The 17933-nt window shown below is 37.6% G+C and overlaps 1 protein-coding gene across 1 annotated transcript in view; it reads left to right on the forward strand.

Moving 5' to 3' along the window:
- POLA1 (DNA polymerase alpha 1, catalytic subunit) overlaps nucleotides 1-17933 on the forward strand; it is a gene marked incomplete at both ends in the record, with an annotated part of 192185 nt that overhangs the window by 113044 nt on the left and 61208 nt on the right. The window lies entirely within an intron of this gene.

Here is a 17933-nt window from a genome sequence, read left to right on the forward strand (position 1 = left end):
GTTCTCTGGGGCTCCTCAATACAAATCAGACAGTGCAGTGAAAGTCCACCAAGATGATGGAGGGGCGACGTTGGGTGAGATGGGACTGTAGAGCCTGAAGAAGAGAAGGCTCAGGGAGATCTTATCAACAAGTTGCTGAAGAGAGGGTGTAAAGAAGATGGCACTTCTTCCAGTGGTGCCCAGTGCTATGACCAGAAGCAGTAAGCACAGACTGGAGCAGCAGAGGTTTCCTCCGAGCACCAGGCAGCACTTCTGTGCTATGCACTGGCTCAGGCTGCCAAGAGGCTGTGAGGTCTCTTCCTTGGAGATCTCGAAAAGCTTCCTGGACGTAGGCCTGGGCACCATCCTGCTTTGGGTTTCCCTTCTGGGCAAATTGGGCCAGGTGGCCTCAAGAGGTCCGTTCTCACGTCAGCCATTCTGCGCTGAAAACTGGGCAGATCAGCCTAGATTCTTGAGCGCTTTCTGATATTCGCAGCAAGTAGCAGCAGTGCTGACCTGAAAAACATAATTATTGATAACAAATGCTCTCGACGCAATCTCTGCTCTGCATCTGAGCAGTGTGACATTTATGGCTGTTTTCCCTCAAAATGTGTTTACTACTTACATGAAGGTTGGTATGGCATCGGGTGCAAGATGCTACTGAAGAAGTCAGGCATTTCTGAAGAAATGAATATGCAGTCTGACCACAGTAGGAAAGATAAGTGAAGTCTAAGATGAGGGAAAATAGAACAAGAGCTGCCTTTTCAAAAAGAACAGGCCAGACTAAGAGTTTGACAGAAAACCTGTAAGGACTGCAGGAAGATTTGGGGAGTACATGCTGAAAGTACAAGGGTGGGTCCAAAAATAATGCCTCCTATTTTATCATGATGGCCTGTGAAATCAGAGGCAATGACATTCATTGATAATTGCTGAATGTCAGTGGAGGTCATACAGTGGATGGGAGCACAGTGAGGCGGAGGGGGTGTGTTTCAGTGGTGGGAACAGCAGCAGTGGTTCACCTCTACTGGTGCAGATTTTTATGAGCATGGCATGTAGACTCTTGTTTATCACTGGCAAAAATGCATAGCTCATGATAGTGACTGTTGAAAAACAGTGTTTTGTAGCTGAGAATTTGCTCTATCAAATGGTGTTACTGTGTTCTTTGTTTCTGTTGTAATTTCCATGCAGATAGATGGGAGGCATTACTTCTAAAGTGACCTATATAGTCATAAAAATGATTGTATAGCTGAAGGGAGGCTAAAGAAGAAGCTTAATGATCCCAGAATACTCCCGAAGAGATTTTTGAGACTTTGGGGTGTCTTGCTTACGTTTAATTGAATAACAGGAGTGGGAAGAAAACAGAAACATTTAGAATGAAGTTAAGTAGGGGTAGTGTAAGGGTTTTAGCTCAGAATAAAGAATGCTATGGGTGTATTTAATTATTTTGAAGTGTTGTAAAATGAGAAGTTGCAGTTGAAAGGTATGCGTGTTGATATATGAATTTGCCTAATGAGCACCAGCAAGCAACTATGTTTATGCAGCGTTGCGGTCACCCGAGGAGGAGTGGGAAAGGGGAAAGTCTAGTGTAATTTAAATCAGCTTAGTTGTAGGTCACACACATGAAAATGCTTTAATTATAATCACTTGCTTATTGCATGATAGTGCATTAGAGCAGTATTACAGTTGTTCAGATGTCTTTGCCATTCGTATGGCTTGATTGTGAGGAAGAATATATATTTAATCCTTGGTTTGTTTTGCTGTCCATGTAGAAATCTATCTAAATTATTTAAATTTACAAGCCTTGAAGAAAAGAGTTTGAGGTGTTATTTTAGCAGTAGGTTCTTGCAAATGTTCAAGTTCAGCAAAATTCCGTGTTAGAATTCTGGGTTTTAGGAATGGGTTTTAGACCCTTGGTCAGAAAATGAGTGTCTGGCCAAGGATGTCAATAAATTTTTGCAGAAGTAGGAAAGAAAAAGAAATAGCTACCTTCAGATACAGATGGAGCAGGAGCTAGGTAAGTTTTTGAAAAAATAAAAAGAATTTAAAAGAAAAAGTAAAACGGTGGAAGCAAGTATAAGAAAGAAATTCTCAGAGGGTGGTGAGGCACTGGGACAGGCTGCCCTAAGAACTTTGAGTGTACCATCCCTGGAGGTATTCAAGGCCAAGTTGAATGCCCTGGGCACCCTAAGCTGGTGGGTGGCAGGAAGGAGTGAAACTGGATGGGTTTTTAAATACATTCCAACTCAAGGCATTCTGTGATCTGAAATTTGATGGAAAGAATGGCTATAGGTGAGCAAAGAGACTGGAACTAGCACAAGAGAGTTGAACTGGAACTTGGTGGATGTAGTGAAGTAGTAGAAACGAAAAGCAAAGAAGCAGAATTAAGTAGACTTGCCTAAATTAGACTGTTCAAACTGGGATTCTACTAGGTAAGCACCTAATTGGGCAAGGAGGCTTGAAATAGTATGAAGATGCATGAAGATAGAGCTGTGAAAATCTGGACAGGAGAAGCAATTATATATGAGAGTGATATATATAAAATCTTTTTGCCTGCCTCTGCTATTGACAAATACTGGGCAAAATATATGGCTTGTAGGGAAGGAGGAAATTCACTGTTATTTTGGGTTACTCCCCGCAGCTCAAGCATTAAAATCTGTTCCTTTAAACCTTATTTTGGAGAAGGATGGGCAGAAAGCTGGACTTTTAAAAATATATTAAAATAGAAGAAAGATCTTGGCTTTGAAGAGTTGGACATTGGAAAATTGAGAAATGCAGGACTTAACACTGCCTGCTTAACTTTATCCTGTGGGCTGGATGGCACTCATTAGGTGATCAGGCAGGTGGAACTGCTTTGTCTCCATTGCATACTGCATCCATTCTGTGAGACTTTGCCTGGAATTGTTTGTTTTTCTCAAGGAGCTCTCTGTGTGGCATGCTCTGCTGTAGTATAGAATGGTTCTCATACAGTCAGAGGACGATATTTTTATTTCTCAGAGAAATGAGGCACAGTCAAATGTTCTTGAAATTGTGGATACCTGATCTGCGATGCAAAAGACCAAATTTTTCAGAGCACATAGCATTGTGAAGAGCACAGCTTTTGGGTTGCAGTTGGGTATACTCAACTTCACATTTCACCCAAACCAGCCTGATTTTTCAGGTGCCCGTTTTTTGTGAGTCCTCCCAGTGACTAGGCCAGCAGCACAGAGGATCTCTGTAGCAGAGACAAAAGTACTTTTCAGCTTTCTGGGGCAGGATTTAGTTGCCTTTATTACTTTTAAAAGCGTTCTACCATATAGCCTCAGTGTCTACAGTATGCAGGGATTGCAAGCCTGTTTCATCCTAATGGCAGTCCAGACCTTTAATGAGAATTAAAATAAAGATGTGGTTCTTAACTGTAAGTTGACACATGATTTGTATGTACAAGGAATTGAAATGAGGATTATACTGGCTTCTGATTGCATGCTTTTTGCAGCTTAATGTATTTTTCATGTACTCTTTACGTGAACATACAGTGAACATTCATTACTGAAGGATGCTAATGTTATAGGAACCATGTGCAAGCATCTGATGGCAGAATTTAGCCTGCATAGAGATGTAACTTGTTTATATTAATGGTATCATGAAAACTGAGGTCTCAACCATTCATTCAGTTCACTGTAGCATGATAAATTCCGCAGCTCAAAACTTGTGAATTGGTAGTGTTGAGTAAATTTATTTTTAATTCTCATTAGTAACCTGTGTGACATTGTTTTAGGCGATTTTTTTTTCTTAAGCTGTGTTATTCCTCTGTTTGTAGCATATTTCTGAAATACTTCATTTTAATCTGGCTTCCTGTAGTCTTCATAAAAGCCTATACTGTAACAGTAAGATTCCTACAATCTAAAAGTAAATAAGTGAAAAAAATCTTAGTTTATTAAACACATAATATTACTTCAATTATTACTTCAACAATAAGTATTTTCTTAGAAACCGCCTTGTTTAGTAATTCAAAGAAAAAAACATTAAGCAGTTACTACCTCTGATTTTGGATTTTAATCATGACTTGACTTAAGCTTGCGTGGTTTACTACCACTGCCAGTGAGAGAACTCGAGCACTAAATAGTTTAATTATCTGCTACGCAGCAGCTGTTAATATTATTTTTAAAAATGCCATCTCATCTTTAGGTCCGCTGTGGACAAAAAAAGAAAGGCAGATAAGATGACTGTAGCTACCCCGTCTGCGTGGCACTGCCTTCCTTCTTCTCTCTCTCACTCGCAGTTTGCAGTGTAATGAAGAACGGGAGAACAATATTCTGTAATTAAGGATTCCATTAAGTTGAAGAAAAGAGCAAATGGAGTTGTTTGTTCTCCTAGCTGCAAAAATTTGTCTAGGGTGGGGGTTAGTGGTAGTAGTGAGGAGAGAGGGAGAGGTGGGTGGAGAGACCGAGTCAGGGCTGTTTGTTGAATATACTGTTAAGGACTGTTACCATCCTAATTAATCAAGTTAGAAATTACAGCTGTAGTCGGTTTCCCCCCAATTCTTGTTATCAATTTTCTTCTCTTTTGAGACAAAGCAAATATAAATTTTGTGTTCATTTGTCATTCGTTCTTTGACTTCAGCATCTCTGAAAATAACAATGTAGCACAAAAGACCAGTATTTACCTAGTTGTAATGTGGGTTGCCATGGTGTTTTGCAAATTATTGCAATTATGTTCACCATGCGAGTCGCCCTTGGTAACTGGCGAAAAAACTGATAATCCTGTTTTGAACAAAAGGTCAAATTGCTGAATAGAAAGTCTTGATTAACTAAAAGATGTACAAAGTGGAATTATTTCCTACCATTCAGAAATAGTTCTTGATCGGGTTTGGGGGAGGGGGTGAGTAAGTACATCTGATTACTGAAGTACAAAGCATTGAAAGGATGTTGTCTTGAGCCTTTCATGTAGTCTTAATGGTGGCTTTTTTGTCAAATTTACCCATTTGCGGCATTGAAAGAGGCAGCTGCATTTAAGCTTGAGAGATGGTGCTTTTTCAAGAGTTCAGTGCATGGAAAGTTCTCAGCAGTATCTGCAGTTTACTATTAGACCTTCGGCTATTAAAACTGATGTGCTGCATTTGAGCCCATAGCTCTCGGTGCTTGTAAAACCCTCTGACTGATGATCTAATAAAGTGCTCTTACCGGACAATCTCTGATCAGATACTTTAGAAAAAAGTTTAAAAAAAAAAAAGAAAAAAAAGAAAAAAAAACAACAACAACAACAAAAAAAAACCAACAAAAAAAAAAAAGCCCACAGCTCTGAAAAGGATGGGGACAGAAACAAATGGCTCTACGGAAAAGTTTGCTTTTGTAATCTGCACGGGAAATATTAGTAAATGTGACTTGATATTCATTTTAAGTACTGTAAGAGCCCAGAGTATTGCTCCAGAAATCTTTTTTGTTTACATTTACAAAATAAAATTAAGGAGATGAAACACTTTCAATATAATACACGAATGCATAATACACAAATACATAGAGGAAATATTAGTCTTCCTCTCATCGTATTCAAAATATTGCAATTTCCTGCACTTTACTGCTGTGAATTTCCTTTCTTCTCTCCTAATTTTCTTTCTGTTTGGGGGGGTAGGCTAGGGAAGCAGTGAAGAGGAAGAAGGGTTGTTCTTTTTTAATTATTGGGCTTTTTGTTTTTAAATAGCTACCTGGAAATTTATTCTTAAAACTTTGGAGAGCCTGTGTGAGAGCAGCCTGAAAGCTAAGTAAACCTGAGCAAGTTTGTGAGTTTACATTCTGCATCACCTAGCAACCCCCCAGCTCAGCCAGTTCCCTTGTCTGTCCTCAGCCCCTGTTTACAGACCATTCAGACTGGTCGTGGACACCATGAAAGATATTCAGTTTCATTAGTTCCATTCTCAAGGAGAAAATAATTAAACTTAAATGAACAAACATTGCTTAGCGATGCTTTCAACTTTTCTAGTTTAAGGTGAACAGCATGTTGAAAACATTTTGTCTACCATTATCTTTTATTCTCTTGAGCTCCTCTAAGTTTACATATTGTGTATGTATGAGCATTATTATTTTTAAAGTTTTCACAACTGTATTAATTCTCTCAGTATTTTAGAGGTGTTCGTAATCATGTTGCAAAGCTAAATGTTTCTTGTAAACTGTCTCCCTGTCTCTTCACTCACTTGAAATGTGTTCTGGAGTCGATACATCTTACTGACATTGCCATATACAAAGGCACATGGATTCCCTCCATGGTCTTGTTAAATCTGATGTCACCCAACTTCCTGCACAACGTTTCTGTGGCAGGGGAAAATCAAAGACTACGTTTATGTTTGAGGGAAGAGGGGAGGGCAGAGTAGTGGGAGATGACAGGGGGATGGTGTTTTCAGCTTTCTGCCCGAAGTAGAGGCACGGGTCTTAAGATACCTTAAGTTCTTGTTTGTATTTTGCTAGATTCTTTAACAGGCAATTCATGGATGGACTTTATGAGCTCTTTGTGCATTGTTGACAGTTGACAGACAAAGCAAAATTATTTCTGAAGCAAGGCACTGTACTTAGTTGTGACCTGTTGCAGCTGAAGAATGTAGCTTGCTTTGAGTTGCATGAATAGGGGAGAACATTTTACAGAATAGACTTGAATATCTGTCTAGAGGCTTTAGATGTCCATACAGAAGTACATAAAACCTATTTCAGTGATTCTTTTTTCAGTGTTATTTTCCATACACAGTCATTTTCTGCTGGTTGCTTGCTTGAAATCTTTAGTTGTTTTCATATTGTCTTATGTAAAATAAAAAGGCTGGTAGTTGCTGATTTTCTGTGAGAGAGTATTCTAACCTGTGAATGCGTGCCATACTTAATATTTTGGCTGCCCAGAACCTTATTTTACTGAAGATAACAAGACTGAGGTATTGGCTTTGATGTGAAGTAAAGCAGAACATACTTGCTAATTTAGTGTATAATGCACAGCTGTTAAGGTTGGATTTTGTCTGCTTGCGTTGCTATTACATGTGTTTAAATGAGGACCACTGTTTGCATCTAACCTATCATAAGGGTTTGGAGTGCTCCATTATCTTTTCAGCAGACTGATGACAGAGCCTGCACAAATGAGATCAATAAGTTTCAAATGACTTGTATGAAATGACATATGACTGTACATTTGAAGATGTCTTACTTTAAAAAAAAATCAATTTTTAATAACATGTAAAACTTTTGCACTGCCCTACAGATATTTTTCACTTCTTTCTTGTAAGATAATTTTGATCAAAGCACTTTTAATGTTACCTTGAGCACTTGTCATCTTGGGGTGGTGGGGTACATTTCTTGCTTTTTCCATTGTGACCTTCTTTGGTATCTTTTTATGAGACTAGTAATTAAGCTGATATAACAGATATTGCTCAAGGTAATGTTTTCTAGAGGATTATGAAGTTTTCTTTCAGTCTTGGGTGTTTTCATTCAGTGTTCACTCAGTTTTGGATTAGAAAGAAGTTCTATTTCTTTTCCTTTGGAATATCCAAATCACAAAATATCCTTCTTGGATGTCTACAGGATTTCATTTTCAGTAGCAGAGAAATAGACATATTATCTTTTGTGACTTTGTGTCACAAGAGCAGTACATTACTAATAGGATCTTGAGTTAGCCAGTTTATGAAAAGGTATTTAATATATGTCATTAGTGAATAAACTTCTAAAAATTATTCTTATGGGACAGAATTTTGTTGTTGGTTCGTGCTTCTGGAGTTCATGTCAAATTTTTGCAATACTCAAAGGGAACTGGGCTTTGGTCTTTGGGTATTTTGAATCTGAACAGTTCAATGTGAAAGATAAGCTTCACTTTTTGTAATGGCTGCCTGGAGCCCACATCGCTTCCTCTGTCATTCTAATATCATCAGCTTTTTCAAGACAGGAGGACACTTCCATGTTTTTCTGAGAAACTTAGTATTTATTTCCTCTCTCATATTTTCTCTAAGATACTGAGTTATTGAAGCTATGTACCCTCAATTACAGGTTGCCTAGTTGCTGTGGTCCTTCAAGGGTGTGGATCCTGTCAACTCCAGTTGCCTTTCAGTCAGTTTGAGCTGGCAGCTTTGCAGAAAGGAACTGCAAATGGGAGGTGGGGTGTCTCTGAGGACAGCAGGGTTCAGTTGATACTATTTTGGAGAGGGAATCCTCTCTTGCCATCTCATGGGATGGTAAAGTGATCATTTGGCTTACACTCGGAAGCTGTTGGCTAACATGTTTCAGTTTGATAACATTCTTTAATGTTGTTCCTGTGAATATATAAATATATACTGAATATATAAACAGACATCTCCATGGTCTGTACTGCTTTCAAATAGTACACTTTCAAAAGCAATTCATATCTCCTTGTTACTATTCTTTCATTTAAAAAACAGTTCTGTATTTTTCCTCAGAGATTGCTTCTATCATTTGATCATCCTGGATAATGCTTTCTCAGGCAAATGATGAATTTGGGAGGGGTAGAATGAACCAGCCAGGAAAGGTATTTCCTTTCTTTATGAGAGTTTTACTGTGTTTTTGTTGTTGTTGTTTTTTCAATCCACTCCATCCCACAGCTGAATTCCGATCATTTATATAGACCAAAACTCAAGAAGCTCTGAATGTGAGGAAGTGCTTTGAAAAGAAATTGAAATTGTCTTCAACTTTCATTGAAGTGAGGCAGCCTGAAATGAAGTGTGAAAAGATGTGGTCTCTGTTTACTTCTTTTCTAAATTGGATGATCAGGAAGCATCAGACTCTAAAACTAATCATAGTGAGAAATGTAAGTTATTTTTTCTGAGTGAGGAACTAGGTACAATATTTAATGAGTAGGGAAAAAAGAAGTTTGAAGCCAATGGACATGAGTGAGTTCATTTAAAGAAAAAAAAAATTGCTTATCTTCACTTATGATATGGATAGTCATTATGTCACACGGGATCTATGATCAGATCTCTAAATGGACTGTAGAAAGTTTCATGGATTAATTTCAGGAGCAAGTTTCAGTCATTGTCTTACTTAAACTATTTGCATTGCTGCCTGGAACTTAAAGGCAATGCATTACAGACTACCAGAGAATAGCGAATAAGCATTCCCTGGATGAGGAATTTAAGCTGTAGGATAAAGTTTAAAGAAATTTATGAAAATGTAAGGTGCTTCCCTATTCTAAGTATGCTACGGTATGTTTCCTTTCAGCTAGAACAAGCTTGGCAATATGTTTAATGTGGTAAATTAAAAGACATTAAAGTCCCCATTAAAAGCCAAAAGCGCTAATCAGCCAGCATCAGTAGTATCTGGCTCCAGCTCTTTTTATAAAACAATCTTTTAAGAGTCTGTGTGAAAAATAATTAGTTTATTAGCTGGGAGATGATTAAATGTTACAGTGAGAACAGCAGTATAAATCATTTAAAACAAGATATTCTTAAAGTTTGTCTTTGTATTGTTAGATTTGAATATAAATGTTAGATAAATTAATTTTAAGAGATTTTTTACTTACGTGAAAGATTTAGCTATGCCTAGCATTTCAAAAGAGCTGGCACATACATCATGAAACTCTAGGATGAAATTCAGACATATCTCTAGTCAGGGATCTCTTGAACCTGACTTTAGGGCTTCTGATTCCCTGTAATTTGATCTCTTTGTAGTAAGGAAAGCCGTACAAATGAAAATCAGAAAGAAAGCTTTTCAGGTAATGTCTTCTAAATTTTACAAAGTCAAGTGTTGTCAGAGTGGAAAAGAAGGTTGGAATGATTAGTATAAATATCTGAAACTACATGTGAAGAAACTTTGCACATCCTGTAGGTATCCTTCAAATACAAAAATAAGATTCTTCTCACAGTCTCACAGATATTTGTTTGTTAGCGCTCAGTCTGGTATGCTTGCGTAACAAGTTTCCTCTCGTGCTTTGAAGGATGCTGAAAAAGTTGCTGACCCAGAATTCTGTATTAGCAATTGGTTCTAATTCCATCGCTATTTTTAAGGGCTGGTTTATATGATTCTTATCAGTACATAATGAAATCCCATTATTAAGGTGATTATACTTGGTAGGAAAGTTATCAAAATAAGTCAGATTCTCCACTTGTGAAGATGCAGCTACCTTCTAGTGCTAACTTCTGAAGAGCTGAAAAAAAATTTGTTTCCTTAGAGAAGTTGGCTGTTACATGTTCTCATATAGGCTTCCTTTCTGATGGTCGTCATCTTGCAAGAGGCTGAGAAAGTGAAAGAAACATGATGGCTGATTTTCCATATATGATGCTCTACTGAGATAGGATTTTTTTTTTCATTTCCCTTACATTTCTGGCAAGGTTATTTCTGAATTTCACCTCTGCAATGAATTTACTTGCCTTTTGTTTTGCCTATCCATACAGCGCTTTAGTTGTCATACTGTGATCCTTTACACATTAATGCAGTCTTTTATAAGTTAAAATAATTCAGTCTCCAAGCTCTTTGTATTAGTAGCTACATATTTCAAAGGAGTGGTCATGTCCATCAGGCTGTCTAGGAAATGCATAGTCTGGACTAGGCAAGATGTTTTAAGATATCACCTGTGTGGAGCTTTCCTGATCAAACTGGACTCCACCAAATCTACTTTACTAGTCCCACAGATAAGTTATTCCATCACTAGCACTGATCCAGCAGCTATTTCATGCATCTTTGTATTTGCTCTGGGAGGACAATTGGAATGAAGCAGTTAGCTGCAAAGGAGGAAGTGTATGAAGCAGGCAGGCATCAGAGTAGTATGGGTTTGTAGGCCAATCCTAGCCTTTCCTCATTGAGACCTCCAGCTTGAGAAGGGCCTTTCAACAACTGAATGAGTTCGTTTTCTTGTGCCTACCAGCAGTAGAATTGGTTTCTCTTCAAGACAGATCTTCTGAGGTTTTTAGTAGTTTTATTACTCCGTGAAAAACTCCAGTTTTACTTGAGTAAACCAGTTACACTGAGCTTCATCTCAGGAAGTAGGTGAAGTTTTCTGTGTGTGAAACCTTGTTTATTATTTATGATACTATCCCTGATCTGAGGGCTTTTATCTTGGGAATGTAAGTGTCACTCTAGTGCTTATTGTCTGCAGAAATCTCAGTGTAACGCTAGTTCCTCACATTGTCATTCAGATTTTCATCGCTGCTCCCCAACACTGCATTAGATTGTGTCAGTGTTAATACCTGAGTATTTCTTTCTTCTGAAGAAACAAAAAAGTAGCTCGCAGTTTGAATTTACTTGAAGTTTGTGAGTTTCTAGCACACTGCAGAAAAACTTCCCTCACTTTTTAGTAGTAGTTCAACTTTAAGTGGAAATTGATTCCACCTGTGGTGTTTCAAGTGTAAATTGTGATGCAGTTCTTAAAAGATGTAGCTACTATTAATAGCTAAAACTCTTGCCAAAGAATGTGTAAACCAAGGTTTTGGCTCAAGTTCTAATTCCTGAGATGCTCCGTACTACTGAAGAGTGTTTGTCTATCTGTTCCCTGAAACATTCAGATATTTATAGAAGACACAGGTGGACACAGGGAATGCACTTGAGATGTGCAACAGGTTATGGCAAGTGGAACCAATAACTTTAGGGCCACTGAGTCACACTCCCAGATCCTTTTCCTCCATACAACTTTCCAGCCACTCTGCCCCAAGCCTGTAGCGATGCATGGGGATTTTGTAACCAAAATGCAGGACTGCATTTAATCTGCTCTTGGTCTGGTTAAAACTTGTACAGTTGGCCTCAGCCCATCAATCCAGGCTATCCATAATGCTCCAATCATAAAATTTTCATTGTTTCATCTGATACTCAGCCTTCCAAACACTGGCTTATCATCAGCAAGCTCATACTGATTGACTAAGAAAGCAGATTCAGATAGTCTTCCCACACTTTCTTTTTGAGAAGGCCTGGTAAAATAAGATGCAGCTTTTAAAATAAGATTGCCGCTTTTGCTGAGGAAGATTCAATGGAGTTTGGATCCAATATGCTTGAGCTTAGGTGTCTCATCCATCTGGAGATTGGATGTCATGCACCAAGATCCCGTTTAAAAAAATCCACAGTAAGATTATTCTGAATGGAGACTGTAGAGAAGGAAGCACTAATTACATTTTAAATTCATCTCCAAAGTGACTGATAGTGGCCTAAACAATTTTCAGTTCTTGCAACTGTCTCCTTTGTACTATTGCATTTTTTTTTTTATTCCATGTTAGTTTAAAGCATCTTAGTCCATCAGCATCCAGGCTATCTAAAGGCAGGAGGACACATACAGAAGTGTTGTAGATTAGCACATCCAGTCCTCTGCTATAGCAGGCAACTAGACTATGCTGTGAAATGTAGTTTATAAAAATGGTTAAGATAAAGCTCAATAAATACGTGTTGTTGACTCCTGCAACTTGTGTTTGAAAGCCTGTTCCAAAACCACTTGCCTCTGTATTTTGTGGTAATATTATAATACTTGTTGATCACTGGAGTGAGAGAGACTAATTCTCAAGAATAGACTTACAAAGGAAGAAAATTACTTTTGACTTGCAAATTTCTCCCCATTAGCTACAGTTTGTGGACATAGTACTCTTGAGGGATTTTCCTTTATGTTGTGCTTTTGCTTCAGGGTTTATTTTTGAAGACATTTTCTTTATATTTTAAAGTGAATTAAGCATTTGTAGACAGAATGTTTGGAAATTCTAGGTGCTTTTTTTTTTCTTTTTTTTTTTTTTTTTTTTAAGTCAAATTATATTTCATTTCCCACAGTGTTGCAGATACCAAGTAGAACAAAACTGAAGGTTTTCTATTATGATTTTGTTTGATCTATTGCAAATAAACTTACAGACTTAGTGATAGCTGCTGGGAAAGGAAGGATTGGTTTTGTTTGGTCAGTGAAGACGATAGGCACGGATCAAATAAGGGTTAACAGTAATACACTTGAACAAATTGAATCAGAACATAATGCATGTATTGAATTTGATTGCAACATGCATGTCCATGGAAAAGTTTTTTGTTTAAAACAAATCAAGGCTGTGGCTTAATTATCAAAGCAAAACAAGAGACATAAAGAGCTATGTGTTTCTGATACTGCTTTTTCAAAAATAGCTCCCTTCACACAGTTATCTGCACGTTTAATTTCCATGCATAGTAGCAACAGTTATTGTTGTCATTTGTTAAGAGAGATTAACAGATAGTAAGTACAAACAAACGCAAATAAGTCCTGAATAGAGAGGTGACAAAGAAGAAAAGACCTCTTTAATATTAATTATATCTGGTAGGAAGTCTAGACAAATTACATTGACTGTTTTCTCCATAAAGGAAGGGGCATTCAGTTATTCGGTTAACATCTATGTCACACATTCTTTTTTTTTTTTTTTTAATGCAGACAACTTAGATCTCAATTTTTTAAAATACAGTTCGTTGAGAAACGTACTTCTCAGCAAGTTATCTTTTGATCATTAGTTCTTAGTAGCTAAAAATAGTTAAAAGTAGTTAAAAGTAAAAAGTAAAATAATAATAAGCTGTTGAATATGAATGATTTTTTTATCACAAACTACTCTTCTTTATTTTAAGCAAGGATTTTTGTCAATCTTGTTTCACCTTCCATATTTTGTGACCAGCAAAGATCCCAGTATTTTCTTCAGCAGTAGGCTGAAGTAACTGCATAAAGAAACTTGCTTCAAATGTCATTATGTAATCATGGTTTGTCTGGAGCAACACTATGCTCCCTTTCAGGATAATAGAAGAGGAATCTTGCTGGTTATGTAGTCCTCTGATTCTTAATCGTTAGCTAAAAATGCCAATAGGTGGCAGAAAATGCACTGTTACTTTTATCATGCAGTATTTTCATGGTTGTCTATTTCTGAGTGTTCTGCTCAGCTGAAGTTGGGATGCTGCTCCTATTCTAGGCTTTGTTTTTTCAGTTGTACTTGCATTCCCTAACTAAACACCCTATGATCTGGCAGTTTTCATGCTTTATTTTTCTAGTATAATAAATTGTTTTAAAGTTCAAACGTAGTCATTTAATATGTTTTGAGTCATGAAAGTGCTCTTTTTGCGCACAGAAAATCTTTTCTTACAGTTTCAGCCAAAACAATCATATGCAAAATCAGGAGGGTTTGGGACTGGGCTAGGATACCTTCTGCACCTCTTCCTTCCTGGCTGTGTATTTTATAGCCCTGTTTGCTTCAGATTGCTGCCTAATGCTTCATAGGAAGGCTTAGATACCACGTAATAGGCAAATGGGACATAGACAGCTTTCCAGACAGAGAATGCCCTTACTGTCTTCTTAATGAAAGATACGTGACAGTTTTTTCCAAAAATGTTTTTGAGTGGCTCTAACAATATTCTTAGTACTCAGAGAAATGAGTGTGTGAAGATCTCAAGTTTGTCCCTTTGATAACTTTACAGAAGTGAGTTATTCCACATCTGTTAAAATTGAATTATTAAAAAAATAATAATAAATTGAAGCAACTAACCAACACCTTCCTCTTTTAGAAATAAATCTTAAGTCCATGTGCAAAACCAAAGCTAAGCGCTAGCATTTTTACAGGAGACTCATTTGTGCGTACTGACTCAAAAAGACCTTGGGTCAGGGCCAGAATTAGTGCTTTTCCTGGTGAAGGATCTACTGATGAAGTAGCTCAGCCATGTTGAGCAGAGCTTCTGTCTTTCTAAGGTAACTTGTGATATTTGCCATAAATTTGTAAGCAACTGTAGGAATAGTACTAGGACAGCTAGAGCAACAGTTGTGCAGCAAACTGAAATACAAGGTTTCTGAATTTTAGATATTTTTTTCACCTTGCGTTATTAAATATGTATTGATTAATGCTAATCTGCATAACAATAAAACCCAAGAAACCCAATAAAACCCAATTACATTATGCTGTTTCAAAACGGCATATTCTGACATGGGGTATACCCTTATTTTGTTAAGAGAGCCCTACAGAATGATTTGCCTCATCCCAAAATCTTTGGTGAACTGGTTTTTGGAGATGCTTTTTTCATTTACTGTAAACAGATCATAGGATCTCTAGACTGGCTATCAGGCATCTAGGTACACAAAGTGGGGTGAAATTAACCTTACCTCCATATGTATGGGACACTCTCTGACTCTTTGCAACTCTTAAGTCTTTAGAGCTGTTTTGTGTACTTCATTTCTGCATTATGGACTTTAGCATGCATCTTAGGGTAGTGGTGCATACCTTGCTTTTGCTATGAAGTTCACAGGAGGTTATTCTAGTCTGCCCACAAGGACGCAAAAGCTCCTTTCTGAAAAAGCAATAGGAAATGTTTTGAAGTACATGGCACCAAGTGGGAGAAAGTTGACGATATGACATGGCTGGAGAAATGAAGAAAGTGAGGAAAGTGAGGTTTTTGGAGCAAATAGTTTCTTGGAAAGGAGTTAAGGGTTCATCTTAAAAAAAAAAAAAAAAAAAGACAAAAAAAAAAAGAAATCAAATCCCTGAATCAAACTTCTAGCACTTGTGAAGAAATTATAGCAGAATATACTTTTGAATGGAATGAAGGGGTAAAGATGACAAACATGAATGGACACAGTGTTCAGGTCGTCCAATTACTTGGAGAACAAGCCACCAAGAAATTCTCTGTACACTCCTGAAACAATAGAAAAGACTGTGACAAAAAATAAAGTAAATCAAATATCTGACAAAATCATATTGAATCAAGACACTGGATTACTGAGTCACAAAATAGATTCAGTTCTGTCCTTGCCAGCAAGGAGAGAAAATTTAAGTCATGTTTAGTGAGGGGGTTTTTCACTGTGAGAGTAATTGGGCACTGGAATAGGCTTCCCAAGGCAATGGTCATGGCCCCAAGCCTACCAGAGTTCAAGGAACATTTGGACAGCACACCAAGACATAGGGTTTGGATTTTGGGTGGTGCTGTGTGGAGCCAGCTCAGTTGGTCACAGAGATGCTTATGGGTCCCTTCCAACTCAGGATATTTTCATTCTGTGATCTTATTAATAAATTTGCCTTGTCAACAAGCCAGAATCTACATCAATTAGAGAAGATGTATAGCTAGATGTATAGTTCAGGTTCTTATCACTGACCTCCCCGCCAAGCTGGCAGTAGTGGCAGTAGTGGCAGTAGCACTCTGAGTGAGGTTGTGAAAAGTATAAGGGTAGGAACTATGACAGTAGTTGGAAACCTTGGCTGCCATGATGGAAGTTTGGCTGAAGGCATTGCTGGAACGTGATGATACAGCTTGTTACACAGGCAGTGAGAATGGTTGCAAGCAATTTTTCGAGTTGTCCTCTGATTTGAAGTATTTCCATCAAAGTACCAGGAATCCCAGTGTGTTTAGATTAGCTTCTTTGCAGGAGCAACAAAAGAAGAAGTTTGGAAATGCAGGCAAAAATAGACTATTCACAGCAGAAACTTCTACTGCAGAGATCTCTGATAAACTAAAATGAGAGTTTAATAATGCTGAGCTGCTCAGGATTAATAAAAGCAGATAGTTTTTGAGAAAAGTTGCTGGAAGACTTTCAGATAGTAAGTTGATTTGTTAGTTTACAATGGAAGATGAAATCTTCTGTAAGTGAATGTCACGTGATGTAGTTACTAAAAACCCGATTTTAATTTTGCATCCAATGTGTGTATTGACTACTGTGACTTAATTGTACTGAAATTGTAGTGTTTGAATAATAATAAATGTCATTCTGGAAATGGCTGCTCAGTGTTCAGATGTTCACCAGTGAACCAGGAAAACAGCTGGGATAAAGGAGCAGAGAACAAGTTGGCTCTTCAAGCCTCCTGGGCAGAGTGTGCAGCACTGATTTCATCTGCCTCCCTGTTTGTCCCATTTTCCCCAACATCTCATTCTATAAAGAGCCTACAAGAGATTAGAGAATGGCAACAAAGATTTGGAATGGTTACTACGTAAAGAACAACTAAATAATGTAGAACTCTGGTTTGAGAGGGGTTTGGTTGCAAATGATGCGATAGAGGTCTGTAATATCATGAGTGGAACAGAAAGGGTGAATGCAGAGGATGATCATTCCTACTCCCTTCTAACACGAGAACTAGAGGACATGAAAAAAGAGTTTTTGTGTGTTTGAGAGAAATAAGACACTTTCTTCTACAGCGCACAGTTGTTTTGCAGTGTATTGTGGATGCTAAAAGTGTACATTGATTCAGAAAGCCCTTGAAATTCAGTGGGTTGAGGATGTAGTAATGCATCCAGCACTAAAAAATATATGGAGAGAAAGTGATTGAGGAGGTCCTTGCACCGTTTCCAAGTGCTGGGAAAATCTTCTGGAAGAAACTTATGTTTTCTCTTATGCCGTTTGCCCAGGCATCTGCTATTGGTGGTTTTTGTAGATAGGGTATGGTGCTGGTTTCACCTCTGTCTGGACCTCATGCAAAAGATGTTCTCAGATCCTTACTGATCTCAGAAGCATTTGTTCTTTCCTGCTGTTAAGACAACCGTTTTGCTTTGTCTCCTTGAGGTTACATGGAGAAAAGTGGCTCAGATTTTGTATAATTTTAACACAGTGAAAAGTCAGTTGTTCATAAATGGGTCTACTTACGTTAAAGTCTCGATAGCTTCTATTTAAAAAAAATGAATAAAAGGCCTTCCGGCTGTCATTACTAAGACTAAAAATTAAAACTGTTTTTCTTCTCAAGTGTAAGCAAAGAAGTGATGCTTTACTTAAAAATTTAAATGGAGGTATTTTGTCCGGACTATATAGTTGTATAAAATAATTCTGTTGCATGTTAACATTTTCTGAACTGAACAACAGAGGTATCAGTATATATCAAGAAAGGGATGACTGAGGTGCGCAAATATGGCATTCGAAGCAAGAAGACTTCCATTTTCTCCTGCATCATTGATCCTTAAGGACCTTCATCCCTTTACATGTGATCTTAGGGATACAAGTTATAGTATCAGCTGGAAAGAGGACTTAAAGTTTTCTTGTTGTTTCCCCCCTCTTTAACTATGATGCATTGTTTGGATGGAGTAAAAACAAGCTGCACCTGGGGTTTTTACAAAAAATATTTTTTT

Source organism: Tetrao urogallus (assembly GCF_951394365.1).
Source record: "Tetrao urogallus genome assembly, chromosome: 1".
Lineage (NCBI taxonomy): Eukaryota > Metazoa > Chordata > Aves > Galliformes > Phasianidae > Tetrao > Tetrao urogallus.